This window comes from Macrobrachium rosenbergii, chromosome 51, assembly GCF_040412425.1.
Source record: "Macrobrachium rosenbergii isolate ZJJX-2024 chromosome 51, ASM4041242v1, whole genome shotgun sequence".
NCBI classification, from domain to species: domain Eukaryota; kingdom Metazoa; phylum Arthropoda; class Malacostraca; order Decapoda; family Palaemonidae; genus Macrobrachium; species Macrobrachium rosenbergii.
The window spans coordinates 16,167,206-16,194,041 of record NC_089791.1 but is presented as its reverse complement, the minus strand read 5'-3'; the positions used below and the strand labels follow the sequence as shown (position 1 = coordinate 16,194,041).

The 26,836-nt window shown below is 31.1% G+C and overlaps 1 long non-coding RNA gene across 1 annotated transcript in view; it reads right to left on the bottom strand.

Moving 5' to 3' along the window:
• The window catches only part of LOC136833150 (uncharacterized), a 147,416-nt gene that overhangs the window by 52,884 nt on the left and 67,696 nt on the right, over positions 1-26,836 (bottom strand). Inside the window, exon 2 of the long non-coding RNA XR_010851371.1 lies at positions 143-211. This is a non-coding gene — a long non-coding RNA (uncharacterized lncRNA). The remainder of the gene's footprint in view (positions 1-142; positions 212-26,836) is intronic.

Here is a 26,836-nt window from a genome sequence, read left to right as displayed (position 1 = left end):
TATGCGTTTTTGCAGCAGACAACACTCTAAGGCCCACTATTTACATTTTTTAATTCCAATTCCAAGTCAGTGTTTCAGTTCAGATCGAATTTCTTCACTGGATTCTTTTTTCTCACATTCATAAAAAAAAAAACTTCCTTACCTTGAGCTCTATGATATTCATTTCACAAATTCCAGTCTGATGAAGCCAGGGGTTCCTCGATTCCGGTCCCTGAAACAGAAGAAAAATATTCCTAATTCAAGAATCGTCGGAGGGAAACACCTGAAACAAAGATTTGGCGGCCATCTTTACAGACGAGCACAGGGGACCCTATTAAGAAAAGCCTCAACATTGTTAGAGAAGAGTAAATATCAAATAGGCCTAAAAGTCCGTCCTTTGAGACTTCTCCAAACTTTCCTCCTCAGGATGATACGAATTTCCTTCCAGTTTTAGAGATAATAACCCGTAAAAGTTCTTCTCGAAACAGGATCACAAAGGGGAGTTTAAAGATCGAGTAAAAGAGGGGCGCTCGTTACAGACAAAAGGAAGATGAAAAGGTAAGTGATACACACCGTAAAAAGACACTAGAAAAGACGCTTCATATAAATGAGTTGGGATTAACCTTCCTTTTGTACAGGTTACTGGTGGGTATGTATTGTATGCATGGATGTACTGTATATATTTACTGTGATTGACACAAAATCAACTCTGGTTCATTAATATAGATTACTGATATTCACGTACATGTATGTATGTATGCATGTTTGACAAAGCTTAATGTTTTTGAACTGGGATGAGCCCTTATACTGTAATACTAGATACTGACATGTATGTATTTGGGTGTGTACAAACAAGACTCAGTATCACTAAAATACGATGACACTTCATACGTTAATACTATACTTTATACTAATACGTGTAAAAAATGTATCCACGCCCCCGATCCCAATGTTCCATATAAAATGTTAAGCCCTAATGTAAGAGGGTCGTGAATACAGACATCATAATCCCTTCATCTCTATTAAGTATGGTCAGTCTTCATAAAAAACAATATAACTTTTAAGAAGGGCTTCAGATCTTTACTAGAGAGAGAGAGAGAGAGAGAGAGAGAGAGAGAGAGAGAGATACACCAGACAATAACCTGAGCACTAAAACTCTGCTTCAGTTTAGATTACTTTTAAGATAAGTTTTTCAGTTTGTCGCCTTCCGAAACTTCCAAACAGCAGCATGATCAATTTTACCAGTTGATTGGAAAATCATTACAGTCTCGCTCACTTTAATCCAAATGAAAAGAAGAATAAAATCAACGAAAACCAGACAGTTAACGTAATATTCTAATACCTAATTGTACTCATGTTTGGCTACCGAATCACGTTACCATTAAATTTGATTACAAGTACATCCTAAAATATGTTCCTCGCCCGACACAAAATGACCACTATTCCGCCATACTAATGGAGCGCCAGAATTACTGCAACCATTGTAATTTGTATTGCAACACCACATTGCATTCAGAGAATATCACTTTACAAATGAAAACACAGCAGCGTTCACTTCGGCACCCGAAAACCAGTCGAAACTGCTAATTTTAGAATTACTGCGCGAGAGAAAACGTAAAAAACCGAAAACAAAAAACGAACCGCATTTTTTTAAGAAAATGCGCTTTTTTTATGCTCAGGTCACTAATCTATGAAGAAGTATACAAGATAAAATAATCAAGGGGAAATCAATTTTTTCTACTTAGAAGAAAGAAATAGCAACATGAGCTGTACAATCTATACATCACACAAAGATTACAAAGAAAATATATTCCTCCAAGAAAAAAAAAGGGTTTAAAAGAAAGCTGAAAAATTCTTAGTGACTGAAATATACTAAAAAGAAATTTACACAAAATACAGTTATTTGTTTTTGAACTATGCTTTATTTTGATGAAAATTTGCGACAACTAATTAAAAGATCATTGAAAACTTATTATGAATATTTCTGACGTACAGTATATGAACATGCGTGTGATTATGGATCGTCAGGTACTTAGTCAAGTTTAGTGCATTTAGGTATAAAACCATCCGAAAGAAAGTGACATTGAAATAATTTAAGTGATATATTGAAATAATGGACTTTAAAACAAGATGCCACTGTACAGGACTCGAACCCCTACAAGCGAACCTTTAATGCCAGTGCAGAGTCTGAATAACTGAAATTTTTTTAAGAAATGGACGGTTAAAATTTTCTAAAGAATAGCATTTAATATTTTTTCCCCTGGGGGTTTGGGTATCCGAGGATACTCCACGCCCTGATAGAGACTTCACTGGATGGGCGGCATAATTCACTCCATTTAAAAGACTATGAAGGCTACACTAGTAAAGCCTTGATGAGCTTAATATTCCTTTATTTCTCCCTCTCATACTGTTTAACAAAGTAAAAAAGAAATATAAAGAAAAATCAATCATCAAAGAAAACAAGCAGTTTAAACAATTATCATCATCACTGACAAGCAGTTTGAAAACACTAGCAAAGTGACGATCACAAGACTTCATTATGTAAGTATATTATACCTGAACAAGAAATCTTAATTATTAGCGTCCAAATAATCGTACTGCATTAGAAAAATAGAATAAAAATTAGTATTAAATGAGCAAAGGAATAATAAACACTGATAAATTTCAACAGCAAGAGCAAAAAGCTCACCGGGATGGTAATCGACCATAAACCAAACGGCGGAATCCAATTAATTGAAAAACGACATCAAATGCACCGAAATTTTATTCATTTCCAACAATTAGGCCGATACTCAAATGCACTCCCACCAAATTAAGGTTAAGCACAAAACAACAATCCGAAACATGTGAACTTTTGCGCTGATCGCCCGGATAATGCTGCAATAAACTGCTCTGCATTATTCGAAGGGTATAAAGGGAAAAGAATGACCTTCTGACTTAAAAAAAAAAAAAAATTCGACATTCCAAAACACCAAAATTTAGCAAGTGGTAGTTTGCTCACATAAAGCGTTTACTTCATAGCAAATGCCATTAGTTAACGTTGTAAGCATTACACCGTGAGGAAAACATCATAAAGAATGCCCGGCAGAATGCAAATGTTTCCAGGAGTAAAAATAAGCGTGGTCTTTGTAGCGGCCATTATCACATGAACTTAGAGAAAGAGGCTTAAGCGAGATCAGCCGGCTTGGACAACCCTCGCATACATAAAAAGGAAACCTAACTTTAACGCTGGCCATTTCGACCCCTAAATTTTCATAGCGAACACGCTGCGGGATTCAAAAGAATTACAATTGTAAACCCAAATCCGAGGCAATATTATCATTATACTCCGCAGTCAGACAAAAACTCCCTCATTGTTACCGAAAACAAAAGAAGGGAAACGGAAATAAAAGAGAGAGAGAGAGAGAGAGAGAGAGAGAGAGAGAGAGAGAGAGAGAGAGAGAGGGGAGATTGACCTGTAAAGTACGAAGTACAGAAATAAAAGCTATTGCAGAGGGGTTTCATTTAAAAGCGAAAGACGTTTTAACCACGACAGTTCTAAGGTAAAATTTCTTAAGAGGGGAGAATGTATTCCTGGATCGGTATTATCTAATATTACATATTCATTGCAGGAATAAATAGCTGCAGAGACTTGTGAAAAATATAGCTGTGCCAATTACGACCATCGAAAAACATATCGGAATTCCTAATGAGAATAAAGAGGGTTTGCTCAATCAGCCGCAGGAATAATGCAAGCTATCAGATACCTAATATCCTCAATACACGATAATACGTTTCGTATTCACCACAAAAATCTTACCCTAGGAAGGGTGGTTCCAGTGGAAAACTTCCAGAACATAAACTGCAGTATGCACAAACAAACCGTCCTACAATTTCTACATTCAGCAGTTTCCCCTATCAGGGTCACTTCATTCGCTTACAAAGAAGGCTCATCAACGGTGCATCGAGCCCCACTCATCAGACGGGAAAGGAAAAATATATATATATATATATATATATATATATATATATATATATATATATATATATATATATATATATATATATGTTTGTGTGCGAGTCAACGTCATGCATGGACATAAACATTATGACAGAGCTGATAGCCAGGAAATGGTGGAAATAAGTTGCCTCCAGCAATTACTGAAGCTGCAGAAACTTGTGAAAAACTGATAGTTTTTTCAAGAGGATAAAGCTGAAGTATATCCAAGTAACAATGAAGGTAGGAGTAGCCTAAACTGAAGCCGAAGAAGGAACTGACAGTGCGGAAGGTGGAAAGAGCTGATATGGGATCAATATGACAGGTTATGAGAAGCTGAGTGAAGAGACTAAGCCATAATTATAGGATGAGAGGAGAGGTAAGTCTTAGTAACAGGTCGAGCATGGAGGGTAACAAGGTATGTGCAAAAATTGAGAAAACATTTCAGTGTCAACAGACACCAAGGTCGGAATGCATGAAGGGATTGTTGAGCCAACTTTGCTTTACGGCATCAAAGTGTGGATGTTGACTGCAATTGAAAGGAAATAGGTTAAAGCTGGCGAGAGGTTTTATTGATGTAGAATTTTTCGCATAAGAATTGAAAGGATGAGAAATTCGGTAACACATTGTAATGGTAACAAGGTTAGCGTAGCCGAAAGGTTGGATAAGAAAGTTTTGAGGTGTTTTATTCATGTGGAACGAAATGAAGACGACAGCATAATGAAGACTGTATAATCCGAAAGTGCTAAGAGGAAGGATCAAGGAGGACGGAAAGACTTGGTAAGCGTTAGACAGATGGTGTGGAAATGGTACTGGAAAGAAAGGCCTTATTATCCAGGAAGCGCAAGAGTGCATGCAAGGGAAAAAGTAAACGGCTCGGGGGCGGTGGAAGTCTCTGACACGCTGCTGAAGAAACCTCTAAGTAGGTGTATAAAGCAGGTAAGGAAGTTTCTACATTGGAGATTCATTCACAGTCCACCGGATGAAATATCAATCTGGCAGTGACTTCTGTGTTTTATTCTCTGGGTCCACCAGCTGTTAACAGCTATGTTGATAAATTTTGCACACACACACACACACACACACACAAACATCTATATATATATATATATATATATATATGTGTGTGTGTGTGTGTGTGTGTGTATGTATGTATGCAGTATATATATACCCATGAAAATATAACCACCATAAACGAATTTGTTAAGCCAAAAAAATCTTCTGGAAAATTTCTAAGAAAAAACTTCGCATGTTGGAAGTTTCTAAGTATTGAGGGACCTAAAGTTTATAACCGTTTGGCAATATTTGGAGGAAATCAATGATCGAATCCAAGATCCCAGGCTAGAGAACCCAAAGGTCCATACAGTAGTTTTTAAAATCCTAACTTTAAAATCATAACTTCCAATGCCTAAGTGAGGTAACAAAAATGGTTAATAAATAACCTCAATGGAGGAAAAACAATGATAAAAATAATTTGGTAAAAATGCCTTCAACAGTCATTAAAATCATATATATTTTAATGGATTAACATATATCGAGAGAGGATATTAGACGCAAAAAGAGGTTGTAAAACACGGTCTTGAATGACTATTTTCATAAAAGACATAGAGCAGCCACATTGGAAAAAATGACAGCTGGATAAAGAAATGAGAAGAAAACATGAAAAAAAATAACATAACATTCCATCGGCATCAGCAAGATTGTCATTACGGCAATAAGCGTAATGTTAACCGGACATAACTCGGCTACCACCGGCGCCTCCCTCTCAATTTCCTTGGGGGAAATTCAGACCAATAATCCCTTCCTCTCACCTATCGCTTAATTTCCTAAGGCCCAGTGATGGCTGGTCCAACTTTTTTCCACTCTAACATGCTGGGAGCCATAGAATGGCTATAACGATAAATGTGATAAAAAGGAGGAAGGACGAATTTCTGTTATCCAGAGACGAGCTACAGTGTACAGACTAATCGAAGCAGCTTACACTTCAAATGCAATGTGACTTACTCTGTAGTATTTCCCAATTGCGTCGTCAATTCGTATAGAAACCACTTCATCATCAAACGGATGTAGTTCAAGCCCTCACAAGTAGCTGGTGTTACACGGTTAATTCTATAGAGCGCATCACTAAAGGACTAGAGTTTGTGTTTATTCTTCTTTCCTAAACACCTTTTCACCCCATAATCCTTTTCCTATGCGGCCTGATTGCCGTTTCAACAAGGACTTATCAAAACCTTTATGTTAAATCCCTCTCGCTTCAGTGCCATAAGCCTAAGTTCATCAAAAGGACTGGTACAAAGCAGTGATACTAAGTGGCGCTCTCAAACCAAACCTTTCACAGCTTCTGTTAATATTCTGTTGAAGAGAGCTGTATTAGCATCATCTGTATATGCTCTTATCGTTCATATGCATACAAAATGGCAACTCATACATACCTGTTTAAGCAAAAAGAACTTGTTTAAGCTAAGTTACTTATCTTTATAAGCTAAGTTACTTATCTTTATACTCAGAGAGTAGTTTTTGTTTGAATGTGAACGAAAAAAACATCTGACATGACTATTTAAATAACACCAGAAGAACAGAAATGTTATTCCCTCTCACTACCATTAAACAATTTTCGTTTTCCCAAAGATACGTCACGTATTACTAATTACCACAGTTTGCATATTTTCCGATAATCACTGGATTTTTCCATGTCCATTTTAAAAACTGTAGACAAATTTAAAACACTCGGATATATGTAGTAATGAATGGAATAAAGGGGAAGAATGATATTCACTAACATAAAGTATTGGTGCTCTCATTACGTAAGGCTGATTACTATATGGTAGATAGATAGAATATAGAATTCAGGCCAAAGGCCATGCACTGGGACCTACGAGGTCATTCAGCGCTGAAACGGAAATTGACAGTAAAAAGGGCTGAAAGGCGTAACAGGAGGAAACCATCGCAGTTTCACTGTGAATCAATTGTTAGGAGAGGGTGGAAAGCAAGATGGAAGAAAGAGAATAAGAACGGATGTACAGTAAAAAGAATGAAAGGGGTTGCAGCTTGGGGCCGAACGGACGCTGCAAAGAACCTTAAGTAATGCCTACAGTGCACCGCGTGACTGACGGCTACCCCCGATGGGACTGATCACTATATGCTGACTATCCTAAACGATATCGGTGCACTGGAAAGAATAGTATTCTTCGCCTTAAATTAATTTTTTTTTTTATTGTGACCGATTACGGAGAAGTCTTCAAATCTCTTCAGGCTGCACATTGCTGCGAAATTCTATCTCAAGTAAACCAGATGCCTCCTACTCTATTTTTCTAAGACAGCCTACAGAAAATCAGCTTTGCCGTAATCATCGCCTCTCAGAATCAGTTTCCGTTGCCCGAAGGTCAACGCAAATATAGGTAATATGATAAACAATGCAAGGGTATTAAGATTTTCAAAATGGCAACAAATTAATGTTCTCTTCATATTAGCACTGTAATACAAAACACATAAGGACGAGCTAATCTAATAGTATACATCAAAGAGACCCTTTCATAAAGCTTTAATGATGCATATAATAACTCCCCTCCGACTTCATATTCTCGTCGAATGAGCTTACTGTAATTTTGTTAAAAATGAAATTAGCTTATTTTCCGGATGTCGGCGCTTTCAAAAATCTAAATCAGAAGTCACTTAATGAGGTAGGGATACTTGAATGTTTCTCAATACAGCTTTTTCAAGCCTATTAATCGTAAATACGAGCTTTGCCCATCCAGGAAGGTTCTAAATCTAAAAGACTTGGTAGTGTTCAGAAAACAACGAAAACAAATCTGCCTTCAAAATGCTCTTAAGCAATGGATGAATGACAGAATAAGATCAAAGACAACAACAATGACTATATAATTCTAATGCTATTGCATACAGTTGCACTGTTCAGCGAAACGCGAATTGCGCAATGTCTGAATTCAGTTAGTCTAATATGTATTGCTTCTAAATTGAGCGTAACCTCACAAAACAAGTAAAAATTGCGCCGAAGTTTCTTCGGCGCAATCGAGTGTTCGGTACAGCACATACTGCTGTATGAAACTCTCAGCCACGACCCATGAAACTTTCAGCAGCGACCCATGAAACTTTCAGCAGCGGCCCATGAAACTTTCAGCCACGGACGGTGATGGCCTGTGTTGTTGGCACTTATAGCGGCGCCAGACGCACGATCATGGCTATCTTTAACCTTGAATTAAATAAAAACTACAGAGGCTAGAAGGCTGCAATTTGGTATGTTTGATGATTGGAAGGTGGATGATCAACACGCCAATTTGCAGCCCTCTAGCTTCAGTAGTTTTTAAGATCTGAGGGCGGACAGAAAAAGTGCGAAAGGACAGACAAACAGCCATCTCAATAGTTTTCTTTTACTGAAAACTAAAAATGGTAAACATTCTAGAATCAAATGCTGTAAAATTTGGAAGGAAACGGATAGGGAGGAGGAGGAGAAAGGAACGAATGAGGAACAGACGTATGAGGAGAGGAGAGCAGCTGGTAGAGAAGAACAACTGGGCTCAAAATAAAGTCTGCTGAGGTTAGCAAGGAAACTTAATAACACCATACAGTAGCCTCAAAGGTAAGTCACCATGGCAACTCTAGCACACGCTCGGTGCAACAATAGCCAGTCTTTGAAATAGCAACGGCTCGCCATCCAGAGCGTCTGTCAATAATTCATCTGAGAGAGAGAGAGAGAGAGAGAGAGAGAGAGAGAGAGAGAGAGAGAGAGAGAGAGAGAGAGAGAGAGAGAGAGAGAGAGAAGAATACGTATTTTCCTGTTGAACTAATCCCAGCCGAAATTCAAGGGGCAAAGCACTGTGGGTGAATCTGTATTCCTCTGAATAGCGCTGAATTAGGTACAACAGCTGCAAAAAGGTGAAATGAAGAAATGCCCAGGCTTAATTATACAGTGATCATCCCATTCTTCGTCATGGTAACGAAGGTTATCTAATCTACATATTTCCCAACCCAGAGAGGTAATCTGTAAGGGATGTAAATTGCGATCTACTCATTATTTGCTAAAAGATTACAAAACAATCATTTCAAGGCTTGTACGAGTAACTCATGTTCCAAATATCACAAGGCCGTGTAGAGCAAGAGTTCGATATTACGGTGCCTTGCATTTATACTTGAAAAGATTTTTTTATATTCCATGTCGAGTTCAGAATTCACCATTTATTGTTCTTGATCTTGACGAAAAGCGTACTTTAAACTGTTAGCTGGCATAATGGAAGTTCACTATTCCAAGCAATTTTTCATATTCTTATGGTTACGTCTCCCGTCTAGATATTATGCTTTTTTCCTCAGCGCCTTAATATCTTTGGCTGTACACTCCTATCGTTCAAGAGCTAAGCTCGCAACCGTGAATAAGTAAAATTTACACTCTTCAAAACCTTAAATGATCTGACGAGTAACAGGAAAATTGCAAAAAAAAAAAGGAAAAAGCTATGTACTTGGCTGGTGATCGCAATACCCTTCACTCTAATTGGAACTTTGATAAGAGTCTCGTTTCTTTTTCCGCTTCCCGATTAATCCCAACAGAGGGAACATGAACGAAATGTTTCTAGATGATCACAGCGAGGATTCTTTACAATAATGTACAAGTATTACAGAACTTTCCTCCGTATTTTTATATTACACCATTATTCAAAGGTACTGAATCCTAAGTTGTAAAACAAGCAGATCTATAAATATTTCAATAAAATGCACCATTGTATCCCGCGATTTTCCATGGAGTTACATAATGTTAAAAGTACAAAACAATTTCCATTTTTGTCAGTCAAGCCGCTTTAACGAAACTGTGACAAAAAGTGAATTTATATGACTGCAACTATGTGGGAAATGTTTATTGCTTTGCCTTTAAATCCCTTGTCTCTCAAATAAATCTCTTTACCATTTCCTGTCAAAGGCAATTCCATCATACAAGTTCCAGAGAAAGAGTATACCAATTTGTTCAGAGTGAAATCACTTTTAAATGCATACAGAGGTGGACACTAACTAAATCCTATGTTGAAAATCGTTCTAGCTTATTACGCTTTTTTTTTATGACAGGTATTCGTGTAACACAACAATCACAAGCAACTGCACATTTCTATGATATCAGAACACCATACTGCCAAGTAATATGACCGAAAGGCTCAGCAGACTTTACGAGACTTGCACAGGCCTTTGTAAAACACTGCTCACCATAAAAAAAAACTAATTAAAGAAACAATACAGTTCACATCTCTCTCTCTCTCTCTCTCTCTCTCTCTCTCTCTCTCTCTCTCTCTCTAGGGTGTATACATAAATATATATATATATAAGTGTGTGTGTGTGTGTTTGTATATATACACACATACATATATATATATACATACACATACACACATATACAATATATATATATATATATATATATATATATATATATATATATATATATATATATATATATATATATATATGCACACATACACAATGGCTGACCAACCCAGCGGTGCCCAGGAAAACTCTGAAGAGCTTAGAAAAATTTTCCTGAACCTCCTTGTACTGATTGCCCCTTTTATCCAGTAATTACTGTGCTGACTGTCCCTTTTCTCCAAATATTACAGTGCTGACTGTCCCGTTTATCCAGTTATTACTGTGCTGACTGTCCCATTTATCCAGGTATTACTGTGCTGACTGTCCCATTTATCCAGCTATTACTGTATTGTCTGTCCCCTTCATCCAGGCATTACTGAACTGACTGTCACTTTTAACCAGGTATTACTGTGGTGACTGTCCATCTTATCCAGATATTACCGTAGTGACTGTCCCATTTATCCAGGCATTACTGTGGTGGCTGTCCCATTTCTCCATGTATTACTGTGCAGACTGCCCCTTTTATCCAGGTGGTGTTACTGTAGTGACTGTGCCATTTATCCAGGTATTACTGTACTCTATGTCCCTTTTATCCAAGTATTACAGTGCTGTCCCTTTTATCCAGGTATTACTGTGCTGACTGTCTATTTTATCCAGACATTACTGTGCTGACTGTCCCTTTTGTTCACTTATCACTGTGCTGACTGTCCCTTTTATCCAGATATTACTGTGGTGACTGTCCCATTTAACATAACATAAACACACCCCCAACTTAAATGAAACACCCCACTAAACCTAAACAAACCCCCTACTAAACCTAAACACACACACTCACTAAACCTAAACACATAACCCCACTAAACCTAAACACACACCTTCACTAAACCTAAACACACACACCCCCACTAAACCTAAACACACACCCTCACTAAACCTAAACAAACCCCCACTAAGCCTAAACACACACCCTCACTAAGCCTAAACACACACCCTCACTAAACCTAAACAAACCCCCCACTAAACCTAAACACACACCCTCACTAAAATCTAAACACCAGCCCCACTAAACCTAAACAACCCCCCCTAAACCTAAACACACACCCTCACTAAACATAAACACACACACCCACTAAACCTAAACAAACCCCTCACTAAACCTAAACACACACCCTCACTAAACCTAAACACACACCCTCACTAAACTTTAACACGCCCCCACTAAACCTAAACACACCCTCAATAAACCTAAACAAACCCCTCACTAAAAACCTAAACACACCCCCTCACTAAGCCTAAACACACCCCCACTAAACCTAAACACACACCCTCACTAAACCTAAACAAACCCCCCCCCCCACCTACTAACTTAAACACAGATCCTTATGCAGAATTATTAATCACAGGAAAGAAAAGTATTTTTAATAATAGATTTCAATGGTATCAAGTACATGAAATGAGGCATGATAAAACCCACAGAATTTATTTACCATATAAATTACAAAGGGAAGGGGATACAGGTTTGAAACCTATCTAGTTGGGTCAAATGATGACCACATGTCAAATTTTATCCAGACCGGTCAAACGGTTACCACATAAGTTACAATGGGAAGGGGGAAGGGGAAGGGGAAGGGGAAGGGGATACAGGTTTGAAACCTACCATATTATCTGAGTTGGGTCAAATGATGGCCAAGCGCCAAATTTTATCTAGATCGGTCAAGAGGTTTCCACACATAAGTTACAAAGGGAAGGGGAAGGATAGGGTATGGGAAGGGGAAGGAAGGGAAGGGGCAGGTTTGAAACCTACCCTATTATCTAAGTTGGGTCAAATGATGGCCACGTGCCAAATTTGTCTAGACTGGTCAAGCGGTTACCACATAAGTTACAAAGGGAAGGGGGAAGGGAATAGGGTATGGGGAAGGGGAAGGGGTGGGGAAGGGGAAGGAGGGAAGGGGTACGGGTTTGAAACCTACGCTATTATCTAAGTTGGGTCAAATGATGGCCACCTGCCAAATTTTGTCTAGAGCGGTCAAGCCGTGCGGATTTCTATAGCGCACAAGCATATGAACACATACATACAATCACTTTATTTATATATATATATATATATATATATATATATATATATATATATATATATATATATATATATTTTATATATATATATATATATATATATATATATATTTATATAATATATATATATATATAGGAAAAAATCAAACTAAAGCAATGTTGAAGGTGTGAAAACTTAGTGAAAGAGGCATTTAGGCTGAAAAGTAACCCAAAAAGGAATTTTACGATTATATGAAAAAAATAGATAACGAAAATAAAACAAAATTGCCGAGAAACTTAAATTCTGATTTATTAATATTACAAATCGCTGATAAATTAGAAACACTGGCAGGCTAAATCTTTTAGGGGGGGAGGCTTAAGAGTGAATTAACGTTAGCCCACGAGAGAGAAACTTGAAAGTTACAGGGTAAGTCAATAAAGTACAAAAACACTAAGAGGTCGAGTCAACAGAGAGAGAGAGAGAGAGAGAGAGAGAGAGAGAGAGAGAGAGAGAGAGAGAGAGAGAGTTGTGACGCGACAAAACTTTCTGTATGAGAAAGTTCGTGCCAACAAACGAAATATAGAACGCATCCGCTGAATTCAGTGCACAGAAATTTGAAATGGTAGAGGTCATGGCACCTAATCATTTAAAAATGGCACAACGGTGGAGCTATCATAGATATTCAAAATGGCAGAGGTCAGCCCCTGAGATTTAATCGTAAGCGATGTTGCGGTAGCGCCGCTGGAAAGAGACCTGCTATTGGTAGTGTTTGAAATCAGAATGGTTTTTTCATATTTCAATTTTTAGTTTTCTGTAAAAGAAAATTACTGTGCCGGCTTTGTCTGTCCGTCCACACTTTTTTCTGTCCGCATTTTTTTCTGTCCGCCCTCAGATCTTAAAAACCGCTGAGGCTAGAAGGCTGCAAATTGGTATTTTGATCATCCACCCTCCAATCATCAAAAATACCAAAGTGCACCCCGCTAAGCCTCAGTAGTTTTGATTTAATTTAAGGTTAAAGTTAGTCATAATCGTGCTTCTGGCAAACGATATAGGACAAGCCACCAACGGGCCGTGGTTAAAGTTTCATGGGGGCCGCGGCTCATAGTGTTATACCGAGACCACCGAAAAATAGATCTGTTTTTGGTGGCCTTGATGATACGCTGAAGCAGCAGGACAGAAAACTCGACTGTGCAGAAGAAACTTCGGCGCATTTTTTACTGTTTTTACATTCCAGTTTTTTATGATAATGCTGCTTCGACTTTTTTTTTCCTTCAGCCTCAATTGCCCTCTTCCGTGGGTTTTTCACGCACACATTAAACAGATAATATATATATGTGTATATATATATATATATATATATATATATATATATATATATATATATATATATAATATATATATATATATATATATATATACACCCTCACACATACACACACACATACATATATATATATATATATATATATATATATATATATATATATATATATATATATATATATATATATATATATATAATCTAAAAATCACGACAAAAGATATACGTCATTTATAAGGATTGCCAGCTCTATAGAAATAGAGATAAGGCTGGAATACTGAAGTATGAACAATTCGTTATATTCAAACGATCAAATATTGAGTATTTTGTTGTAAAGTATGAAAAAACAACTGAATTGTTGCTGATCAATCAAAAGAGAAAACTAAAAACAATAGGTCACAGTCGGAAAACAATATGTCACATGGGCTTTAAATTGAAAAAGGACATCTCTTCGATAGAAACCCGAAACAATTTAAGTGTGAATACCAAGGATAGCTGAAAATATGGAGATTGACTGACAAACCAGCCAAAAATATAGTAGCTGTCCACACTATGAAAAAAAATGACGGAAACGCTACTAAGGCAAATATTGCAAAAGCATTCTTTATTTTTCTTATCAGCTTTTTCAGTGCTAACTACCCATAGAAGTTATACTCCTCTGCTTTTCCCCATCTAACGAACAAAATTATTCTCTGATCCCACAATAGAAAGTTTAAAAAGGGTAATGCTAGTAACATTACAGTATAATTACTGAAAACAATGTATTGAGTAAGATACCAGCTAATGGTGATGGATGAAAGTGGAAATGAAAGTAAAATGTTTGTAGTCGCTTTAGAATAGCTTGAAAACAAAATCTGACATACGTTATTAACTAACTCAGCAAAATACACCCGAATTCTTAGAAACTGCAAAAGCACCATTCTCGCATAGAAAAAAAAATCAATTTAATCATTCTTTCACCTCTCCACAGACAAACTAAAAGAGCATCAATTTAATCGTTCTTTCACCTCTCCACAGACAAACTAGAAGAGCATCAATTTAAACATTCTTTCACCTCTCCACAAGCAAACTAAAAGAGCATCAATTTAATCATTCTTTCACCTCTCCACAGACAAACTAGAAGAGCATCAATTTAATCGTTCTTGCACCTGTCCACAGACAAACTAGAAGAGCATCAATTTAATCGTTCTTGCACCTCTCCACAGACAAACTAAAGAGCATCACCTAATCATTCTGCATCACAGACAAACCAGAAGAGCATTTAATCATTCTTGCACCAGACAAACTCTCCACAGACAAGAAGAGCATCACTCTAATCATTCTTGCTACAGACAAACTAGAAGAGCATCACTCTAATCATTCTGCAGCTCTCCACAGACAAACTAGAAGAGCATCACTCTAATCATTCTTGCAGCTCTCCACAGACAAACTAGAAGAGCATCACTTAATCATTCTGCATCTCCACTCATCACTAATCATTCTTGCACCTCTCCACAGACAAACTAGAAGAGCATCACTCTAATCATTCTTGCAGCTCTCCACAGACAAACTAGAAGAGCATCACTCTAATCATTCTTGCAGCTCTCCACAGACAAACTAGAAGAGCATCACTCTAATCATTCCCTGCACACAGACAAAATCCTCTAATCATTCTAGAAGAGCTCACTCCACAGACAAACTAGAAGAGCATCACTCTAATCATTCTTGCAGCTCTCCACAGACAAACTAGAAGAGCATCACTCTAATCATTCTTGCACCTCTCCACAGACAAACTAGAAGAGCATCACTCTAATCATTCTTGCACCTCTCCACAGACAAACTAGAAGAGCATCACTCTAATCATTCTTGCACCTCTCCACAGACAAACTAGAAGAGCATCATTCTTCTGCAGCTTAATAGAAGAGCATTAATCTTGCAGCTCTCCACAGACAAACTACAGAAGAGCATCACTCTAATCATTCTTGCAGCTCACAGACAAACTCTCCAATCAGACAAACTAGAAGAGCATCATTCTAATCATTCTTGCACCTCTCCACAGACAAACTAGAAGAGCATCACTCTAATCATTCTTTTTGCAATCCACAGACAAACTGAAAAGCAATCACTCACCCACAGATAAGCAAAGCCATCATTCTATCCTTGCACCTTCACAGACGAAGAGCATCAGCTCCCCATGAAGAGCATTTGCCCAAAACCGATTATCTCCCGTGTGAGCCTTCCAATGGATGTGGCACTAATTCCAAAATCAAATGTCAACAGGTAATTTGCATGCCGTGATTTTTCTCCTCCACTAGAGTCCGGATCCGTGAATGGCCTTCAAAAGCGTCAAATTTATCCCATCAGGATGTAAATAAATCCCATCAGATCCATCAACAAAAGCGAAAGACTTTTATAGAGCGGAGTTTGTTGTTGTGGAGGCTCTGTTGTTGTGGGGCGTTGCTTGTTTGTTTTGTTAACAGAAAAAGAATCTACTGGAAATATACGCTGTTAAAATCACGACAGAATAGCACAGACGTGCATGCTATAACAATTATATTAGTTTTTTAAGCTTTTAATTGTTCTTTAGTTATTGCTTACGTGGTTGAATGTCAAGTACTGCCTGATCATCAAAGAGCGACCAATAATCTGAGCCTTATTTACAAAGTAATTTAAATGAATACGTGAAATTAAAAAATTTGCATTAATTGAAAAACGAAGTGGAAACACACAATACAAAACGGAAGAGACCTGTAGTCCTAAAAACGAATGCGTGCAGTACTTCCAATTGAGTACTGAGAAGATTAATCAGACCTACAGTATCACGAAATCCCTAACTCTATAGGTCTTATCACATGCTAGTCCTCTTTAGCTGAGACGGAAATCTTATTCTCTGTTAATTTTAGGTCAATCTCTATTATTTTGCTTTCTTCAAAATGCACACAACTGTTATGCTTGCAAATTCTTCATTTATTCCTTCATATTTCCTTCCTTATACGTCAAAAACTCCGTACTTATGTAAGTTTAAAGCTCTCAAGACTTCTTGAGAAATTAATATATAGCCCGCACTTGTGCCATGCTTGCATAGATGGACATGCGCAAACCCGACGGGTTACAAAACACCGTAATTATCAAGGAACTGATGTATTTTACTCAGTCCAACAGAGGATCAAAATAATACTAGAGGCAGGACAAATGAATTCGTTGATCTTCAAGAACAACGATCAACAACGTCAATTCTCGATCAATAAAACCGTCAAGTTGTGCATATTATTATACAACACTGGTAATTCAAGTAACAGAAACAATTCCAAACAACTAAGGAACATGTCAGGTCTTGAATTGTCAAACACAACAGTTAGTTTCAGTTCGGGCCGATGACCAAACGGCGATGATATTAAAAACAAATACAAAATATGGAAAAATATGTCCAGGAGCTTCAATGGGTGAGGGGTGTATCCTCAAGGTAGATGTGGATGAACTCCAGACTTCTTAACTCGATGGAAAATAAAAACTCGGTTCTGGAACTTCCAGACGACAGTAACATCGCTGCCTGGTCACCGGTCTTCTAACTACCGTGATTTTGGGAAACTGGCAATTCCCTCTTTTTTACTCTGACATTACTCCCCTCCAGTGGTGCAACCCTCTTATTCCTTCTAAAAGAGAACTGAAAAATCTAAATTTGGAAGTCATATTAAAAAGTCTTCCCAATCCTATCCTAAACCCTAACTGATTTGCCCAACCCGTAACAGATCAGACAGATTCCGTCCGATATACTAATTAAACCCCCCAAAAAAACCTAAGCAACAGAACTTTATTCTGAAACTCTATACTCAAAGATATTGCGTCAGACGACAACTACACATCATAATATTCTTTCATAATAACACACGGGCCTAACCTCACTACGAAATTAGCCCATGCCACAACTCCCAAAGTCATGTGAATGCGAGACTTCAGCATAAAAACAAAAGAACGAATCTCTAAGATACCCTATCTCGAAACGGGAAAGAAAAAAACAAACAAACAAAATAAAAATTCATATATCTATAAAAACCCTGTGGCATTTTGCACTTAAATTTAACTAAGTATTGCAACACAAAAGAGTAATAAAACTGAACAAGGACAACTAAAGATCTGTATAACTCTACGGACCAACGTCCTCCCCAGTTAAAACTACGGCAAGTCACGTCCACTTAAAACCCATTAAAAAAACAAAGAGAAAAAAAATTATCATACCCACAGTACAACACAGGAATCAACCCATAAGATCCTCATTAACCTGTCTTTTTAATTCTAGATATATGTGTCAACCGAGGCACACCCGTGTTCTCATCTAGAACAACAAATCTATTCCCTTTCTTTACTTCTACAACACAAAAAGGACCTTCAAATTTAGGGCCTAGCTTATAGTTCAACTGATTCCTGACATTTATTTTCACAAATACCCTATCTCCCACAGCAACTTTAACTCCATCCGGCTTTTGCTGGCTCCTATCTACCATATCTCGCGTTTTCATTTCAAGATTCTTATCAAGACGCCCATATCTCTCTTTAGCCGTGGAAACAAGCGGTTTGATCGTTTCATCACCCGATGGAATAGGCAACAAATCAAACGCGCCCCGCGCTGGGTAACCAAACGGCGCATCATTGGGAGACATTCCAGTGGTATCACTAACCATTGTATTACTACTATGCTGCACCCGTGGAATATATCGATCCCAATTTACATCATTTCCCCCAACGGCCATCCGAAGAGTTTCAATGACCTTCCTGTTTGCCCGTTCACATAGCCCATTAGCTTCTGGTGTATAGGGAATAATAATGACCTTCCGAATGCCCATTACCTTCCCAAGACACTCTAACGTCTTGTTCACAAATTCCCTCCCATTATCTGTAATCAAAACCTCCGGAACCCCATAACGACAAATACACCCATTAAAGAATGCGACTGCCACCTCTTCCGCTGTTTTATGCTTCAACGGAAAAATCTCTACGAACCTAGTTAACTCGTCAACAACCACCAACAGATGCCTATGGCCATAACTAGATTCACAGAAATTGCTCAAAAGGTCCATATGGACTCGTGCAAAAGGTCTGCTAGGAATGGGAAGTGAACCCAATTTACAAGAAACGACCCTTGATGGCTTACACACGCATTACAGACTGAACAACTTCTCGCAAATTCTTCCACTGACGTGAGCATATAATTCCAAAAGAATTGTTCCCGTATATTCTGATGCGTTTTCTCAATCCCCAAATGCGGACTACTAGACCTACAATGAACAATATCCAGCACCGTAGGTACTAAACCCCTAGGAACAACTATCTGCGTCGTATCATCTTATCCTCACTATTCCTCAGTCTGTATCTAATCTTCCTAACTAACAAATTACCCTCTAATTCAAGCCCTGCAAAAGGCAGCTTATACCCCTTCCTAACTAATTTCCCTCAAGAAACGATTTTGCGTCTCCCAGAATCTCATCTTCATCTTGCTTAGCTTCTACTAAACTAATATCCCAGTCTATGCAATCTCCAGATACATAACATACATGAGTACCACCTGCATCAGAAAAACTTCTACTGAGGGCGTCTGCTACAACATTCTGTCTATCCTCTATATACCTAAGCTTGGCATCAAAAAACCTGCTTGTCAGATACCGCCGAACTCTTTTTGGGGAAAGATTCGGCTTATTAAAAAGATCCAACAATGGCATATGATCCGTAAGAACCTCTACTTGATTGCCCATCAAGAGCATCTTAAAATGTACTAAGCTAGACACTACGGCAAAGGCCTCTTTGTCTACTACCGACCATAACCATTCATTACTACCCCGTGTCTTAAACTTCCTACAGTAAAATGCAATCGGATGGAGTCTTTCATAGAACTTCTGCATAAGGCATGCCCCTATACCATCATAACTAGCGTCCGTTACTAACGTGGAAGGACGTTCCAAATCGGGGAACTTCAACACTGGAGGATTCACTAAGGCATTCTTAATCTTCTGAAACGCTACTTGCTGTCCATCTCCCCATACAAACTGCACATCATCCCTCAGGACATCTGTCAAGGGAGATGCTAGAACAGAAAACCCTTCACAAACCTACGGAAAAATCCAGCCATGCCCTAAGAATGACCGGATCTGTTTCTCAATCAGGGGAGCAGCAAAATCTAACATTCCCTAACTTTATCATCATTCATCCAAACCCTCTTGAGAAATGACATGACCTAAACATACTATCTGCCTCTTCAAAAAATTACACTTAGGTAACTTTACTTATATCTACATTTTTATTTTTCATTATATTTTTATTTTAATTAATTCCGATATTTTTTTATTTTATTTATATTTTATATTTTGATTTTTATATTTATATTTTTATTTTTTATATCTATATTTTTATATTTATTTATATCTATATTTTTTTAGCTTTATTTTTATTTTTGTTTATACTGATATTTTAATATTTTTTATATCTATATTTTTACTTTTATTTATATCTATATTTTTTTTTATTTTTTTATTATATCTATAATTTTATTTATATCTATATTTTTACATTTATTATTATTTTAATTTATATCTATATTTTTATTATTATTTTCATTTCTATTTATATCTATTTTTTGTTTTTATTTTTTTGTATCTATATTTTTATTTTTATTTATTTTTATTTCCATCTATATCTTTATTTTTATTTCTATCCATATTTTTTTATTTATATCTATTTTTTTATTTATGTCTATATTTTATCTTTCTTTAAATTTTTAATTGTCTATCTTTTTATTTTTATTTTCATTTATGCCTATTTTTTTATTTATGTCTATTTCTTTATTTTTACTTTTATTTATATGTATATTTAGATTTTATAATATTTAAATCTATATTTTTTATCTTATTTTTATTTATATCTATATTTAAATTTTTATTTTTATTTACTTATTTTTATTTTTATTTATATCTGTATCATTATAGTAATATATATCTATATTTTTATTTTATTTCTATTTTTATTTATATCTACTTTTTTATTTTTATTTTTTAACTTTATATATATCTGTATTTTTATTTTTGCATTTATGTATTTCTATTTTTTTTTTATATCTATGTTTTAGTGTTCTATTTTTATTTATATCTACATTTTTATTTTTATTTTAATTTGTATCTATATTTTTATTTGTATATATTTTATTTATATCTATATTTTTATTTATATTTTAATTTTTATCTATATTATTATTTTTATCTTATTTTCATTTCTATTTTATTTTCATTTATTCTTATTTCTTAAACTTTAATTCTATTTTCATTTGTATATATTTTTTATTTATATTTTTATTTTTATTTTTGTTTCTATCTATATTTTTATTTTTTTGTATTTTTATTTATATCTACATTTGTATATTTGTTTTATTTTTATTAATAAGTATATTTATATTTTCATTCCTCTGTATTTTTATTTCATTTTTATCTATATCTATAATTTTATCTATACCTCTATTTTTATTTTTATCTTAATTTTTTATATCAATAATTTTTTATTCATATCTATATTTTACTGTTTATTTTTATTTATATCTGTATTTTTATTTTTTATTTATATCCATAATTGTATTTATATCTATATTTTTATTTTTATTTTCATTTATCTCTATATCTATATTTTTTTATTTTTATCTATATCTAGAATTTTATTTATATCTATAATTTTATTTTTATTCTTTATTTATATCCTGATTTTTTATTATTATTTCTATTTATATCTGTATTTTTATTTGTATTATTATTTTTATTTATATCTATTTTTATTATTTTTTTATTTATATCAATATTTTTTTTTTTTATTTATATTTTTTATTTTTTATTTTTATTTATTTCTCAATTTTATTTTATTTTTTTATACCAATATTTTTATTTCCATCTTTTCCGTTTATTCTATATTTTTTTATTGTTACTTATAACAGAATTTTTATTTTTATTTATATCTATAATTTATCTTTATTTAAATTTTTAATTATCTATATTTTAATTTTTATTTTACTCATGCCTATTTTTTATTGTTATTTATATCTATTTTTTTATTATTTTTCTTATTTTCTGTGTATTTTAACTTTATATTTATCTAAATCTATATTTTTATTTTATTTTTATTTATATCTATATATTTATTCCTTTTTTATTTATTTCTTTATTTTTATTTATCTTTTTAGTTTTATTTATATGTATATTTATATTTTTATTTATGTCTTTATATATATTTTTTTTTTATTTATATCTATATCATTTTAATCTTTATTTATTTATATATATCTATTTTACTTTTATTTTTGTTTATTTCTAATTTTTATTTTTTATTTAAATCTATATTTTAATATTTATTTTATTTATATCTATATTTTAATTTTGTCTTTATTTATATTTCATTTTAATTTCATTTTTATTTCTTTTTATTTTTTAAATTTTATTTTTAATTTTATCTACCTGTATATATTTTTTTATTCTTATTTATATGTGAAATTTTATTTTTATTTTTATTTCTCTATATTTTTATTTGTATTTTGTGTATACATGTTTTGTATTTCTATTTATATCTACCTTTTTATACTTATTTTTTATTTTTATTCTTATTTATGTGTATATTTTATTTTTATTTATCTATATTTTCATAATTATTTTTATTTCCCTTCATATCTATATTTTTATTTATATCTATATTATTTTATTTTCATTTGTATTTATATATATTTTTATTTTTATAGCACTTGTTTATCTTTATTCATGTCTATATTTTTATTTTTATTTTATTTATATCTATATTTCTATGTATATCTATATTTTTATTTTTATTTTTATAGTTATTTATATCTATATTATTATATTTATTTTCATTTATATATTTTTATTTATATCTATATTTTTATTTTTATTTTTTTATATCTATATTTTTAGTTATATCATTATTTTTATTTTTATTTATATGTACATTTTTCATTTTTATATTTTTTATTTTATAATTATCTATAGTTTTATTTCATTTTATATTTATCTATATTTCTATATGTATTTTTGTTTTATTTTTATTTTTTCATCTATATATACATCTATATCTTTACAATATACTTGTATCATAATTTTCTTTATTGTAATTAAATATTTGTTGTTTGAATTGAAAATAAAAATTCAAAATACAAATATAAAACAATAACAAATACTGATTAATTAAAAAATCTAAAATAAGTAAATAAAAGTAAAGTTAAAATAAATATGAGAAAGTGAATTATAACTGATTAAGAAATGAGTAAGTAAAATAGAACTTCCGTAAATTGTAATTTTTACTTGATTTTTCAAATGTTATTCAACTCTTTTTAACTGCAAAATTCTATGCATTTCTGTCTGTTTTTGCTTTCATGGTTTTTAACATTTATTCATCTTTATTTACATTTATTTTATTTAGTATTCATAATGGTTTTTTATCTTAATTGTATATTTTAATGTTTATATTTTAGTAAACGTCTAACTAAAATAGTCATAAAAAAAGAGGGCAAAATTCCCAAAAATATTATATTCAAATCGTAATTTTTTTTAACTTTTTGTTATATTTTTTTCTATTTTTAGGTGATTTTCGAAAATAATTTTTTACTTAATTGTTGATTGTTTTTTAACGGAGTTTTTTTTCATAAAACTCAAATATAAGAATACTTCTGAGGAACAACTAGTCTTAAAGGTTGCTGTTTGCCAGTTCTCGAAACGGCCATTTTTGTTCAAAAACGATGAAAAAAGTAAAATACGGTGAAAAGGTCAAAAGCAGTGAAAAATTGTGAAAACACTAAAAAATAGTCAACTACAGTTAAATCAGTCTGAAACCAGTGAAAAATTGTCAAAACAGTGAAAAATGGTCAAAAACCGTGAAAAAATGGTCAAAACAGTGAAAAATGGTAAAAAATGGTGAAAAAGTAAAAAAAATAAAAATCGGTCCAAAAAGTGGCAGAGAATTTTTCTTGCAAAAATATGTTACTTCAGAGGAGCAACCAGACTTATGGGTTGATTGCCAGTTCTCAGATCAAATTTTAAATTTTGAATTTCTGGTCAAAAACAGTGAAAAATAGTAAAAGAATTATGGAAAACAGTCAAAAACAATGAAAATCAGTCAAAAACAGTGACCAAGAATTTTTCTTGCCAAAATGTGTTACTTCCGAGGAACAACAATATAGCTACAAATCAAAATAAAAATATAATAAAAAAATAAAAATATAGATATAAATTCAAATAAAAATAAATTAGAAATAAAAATGAAAATAAAATAACAATAAAAATATAGATATAAATGAAATAAAAATTATACATTCAAGTAAATATAAAACTAAAAATATAGATATAAAAAGTACAAATAAAAATACAAATACAAAAAAATACAAAAAATTATTTAAAAATCGGTATAAATAAAAATGAAAATAAAAATATAGGTAACATAAAATAAAAAATAAAAATATAGATATTAATAACAATAAAAATAGATATCAACAACAATAAAAATATAGATATGGAGATATAAATAAAAATAAAAACATGATAAAAATTAAAATAAAATTAAAAATAATAAAAATAAAAATATAAGTAAAAATATGGGTATAAATAAAAATATATAAAATAAAAGTATTTTTTTTTAAATAGATACAAATAAAAAGTAATGATAGAAATAAAAAAGATATAAATAAAAATACAAATATAGACATAAATAAAAATAAAATAAAGATATGAATGAAAAACAAAAACAGATATAAATAATTATAAAAAATATAGATATAATTAATATAAAAGTAAAAATAAAAATATAGATATAATTAAAAATAAAAATATATATAAATAATGATATAGATATAAATAAAAATAACAAAATATAGATATAAACTAAAAAATAATAATAATAGATACAAATAAAAAGGAAAACAAAAATATAGATAGAAATAAAAATCAAAATGAAAATAAAAAATATATGCAAATAAAAAAATAAAAATATACATAAATACAAATAATAAAAAATATATAGAAATAAATACAAATAAAAAAAATAAAAAGGTGATATAAATAGAAATAAATAAAAGTAAAACTGTAGATATAAATAAAGGTAAAAATATAGATTTGACTGAAAATTAGAAAATACACATATAAATAAAAATAAAAATAAACATGAAATACAAATACAAATAAAAATAAAAATTAAAAATATATATATAAATAAAAATATAGATATAATTAAAACAAAAATATATAGATATAAATAAAAAGAAAAATATAGATATAAATAAAAATAAATATTAAATTATGGATATAAATAAAAATAAAATCATAATATAGAAATAAATAAAAATAAAAAAATAAAAAAGGTAGATGTAAATAACAATGAAAATAAAATACAAAAAAACATATGAATAAAAATAAAAACAAAAATAATTAAAATATATATAAATAAAAATGAAAATAGAAAAATAAAATAAAAATAAAATAAAAAATAAAATTTAAAAATTACAATAAAAATAAAACAAAAATAAAGTAAAATTAAAATTAAAGTAAAAATAAAATAAAAATAAAATCACAGATATAAATAAAAATTAAATAAAAAATAAAGATATATATATAAAAATAATAACAAATATATCAATAGATTAATAAAAAAAAATAAATATTTAGATAAAATAAAAATAAAAATATATAAATATGAATAAAAATAAAAATAAAATAAAAGTGAATATAAATAAAAATACAAATAAAAATAAAATAAAAAAATAAAAAATAGAATAGAATGAAAATGAAATATAAGTAAAATAAAATAAAAAAAATATAGAATAAATACAAATAAAATTAAAAATATAGATATAAAATAAAAATATTGAAATATGTAAAAATAAAAATATAGATATAATAAAAATCAATATAAAAATATAGATATAGATAAAATAAAAATAAAAAATTATCGATATAAAAATAAAAAATGCATATAAATATATAGATATAAATAAAAATATATATAAAAATACAAAAATAAAATAGATATAAATATAAACATATATAAAAAATAAAAATAATATAAATAAAAATAGGAATAAAAATATATATAAATAAAAATAAAAAAGATATTTTATTTTATATTTATTTCTTTTAATTTTTTATAATTAATTTTATTTTAGTTATATTTTTTTATTCATTTTTATTTATTTCTTTTTATTTATATTTTATTATTTTTTATTCATTTTTTATTCTTTATTGTTTATTTAATTTAAAATTTTATTTCTTATATTTCCTTTATTTTTATTTATTTTTATTTATTTTACTTTTATTTATTTTATTTATTTATTTTTATCTATATTTATTTTTTATTTTTTTATTTTCATTTATTTATTTTTATTTATTTTGATTTTTATGTTATTTATTTATTTTTATTTATTTTTAATTTTTATTTGCTGTTTTTATTTATTTTATTAATTTTCATTTATTTATTTTTATTTTTGTCGATACTATTAATTTATCTATTTTTTATTTATTTTTATATTTTTGGTACTTTAATTCTTATATCTTTATTACTACATTTTTTTATTTTTATGTATTTAATTTATTTATCTATTTATTCTCATTTTTATTTTTATTTATCTTATTTATTTTTTTCTTATATATTTTCGTTTATTTTTATTTATTTATTTATTTGAATTTATATTTATTTATTTCAATTCATTTATTTTTTATTAATTCATTTTTGTTTTTATTTATTCATTTATTTTTATTTAATTTCTATTTATTTCTATTTTTATTCATTTATTTTTGTTTTATATTTCTTTATTTATTTATTTTTCTATTTCATTATTATTTAATTTTTTTTTAGTTTTATTTATTTTTATTAATTACTATTTATTTATTTTTATTTATTTTTACTTTTATTTAATTTTATTTATTTTTATTGATTTTTTATTCTTAAATTTTATTTTTGTTTATTTTATTTTATTTATACTATTTATATTAATTTTTATCTATTTATGTATTCTCATTTTTATATTTTTATATTTACTTTTTTATTTTTGCTTATTTATTTTTATTTATTTTTATTTATTTATTTTTATAATTATTTTTATTTATTTTATATTATTTTTTATTAATTTATTTTTATTTATATATTTTCA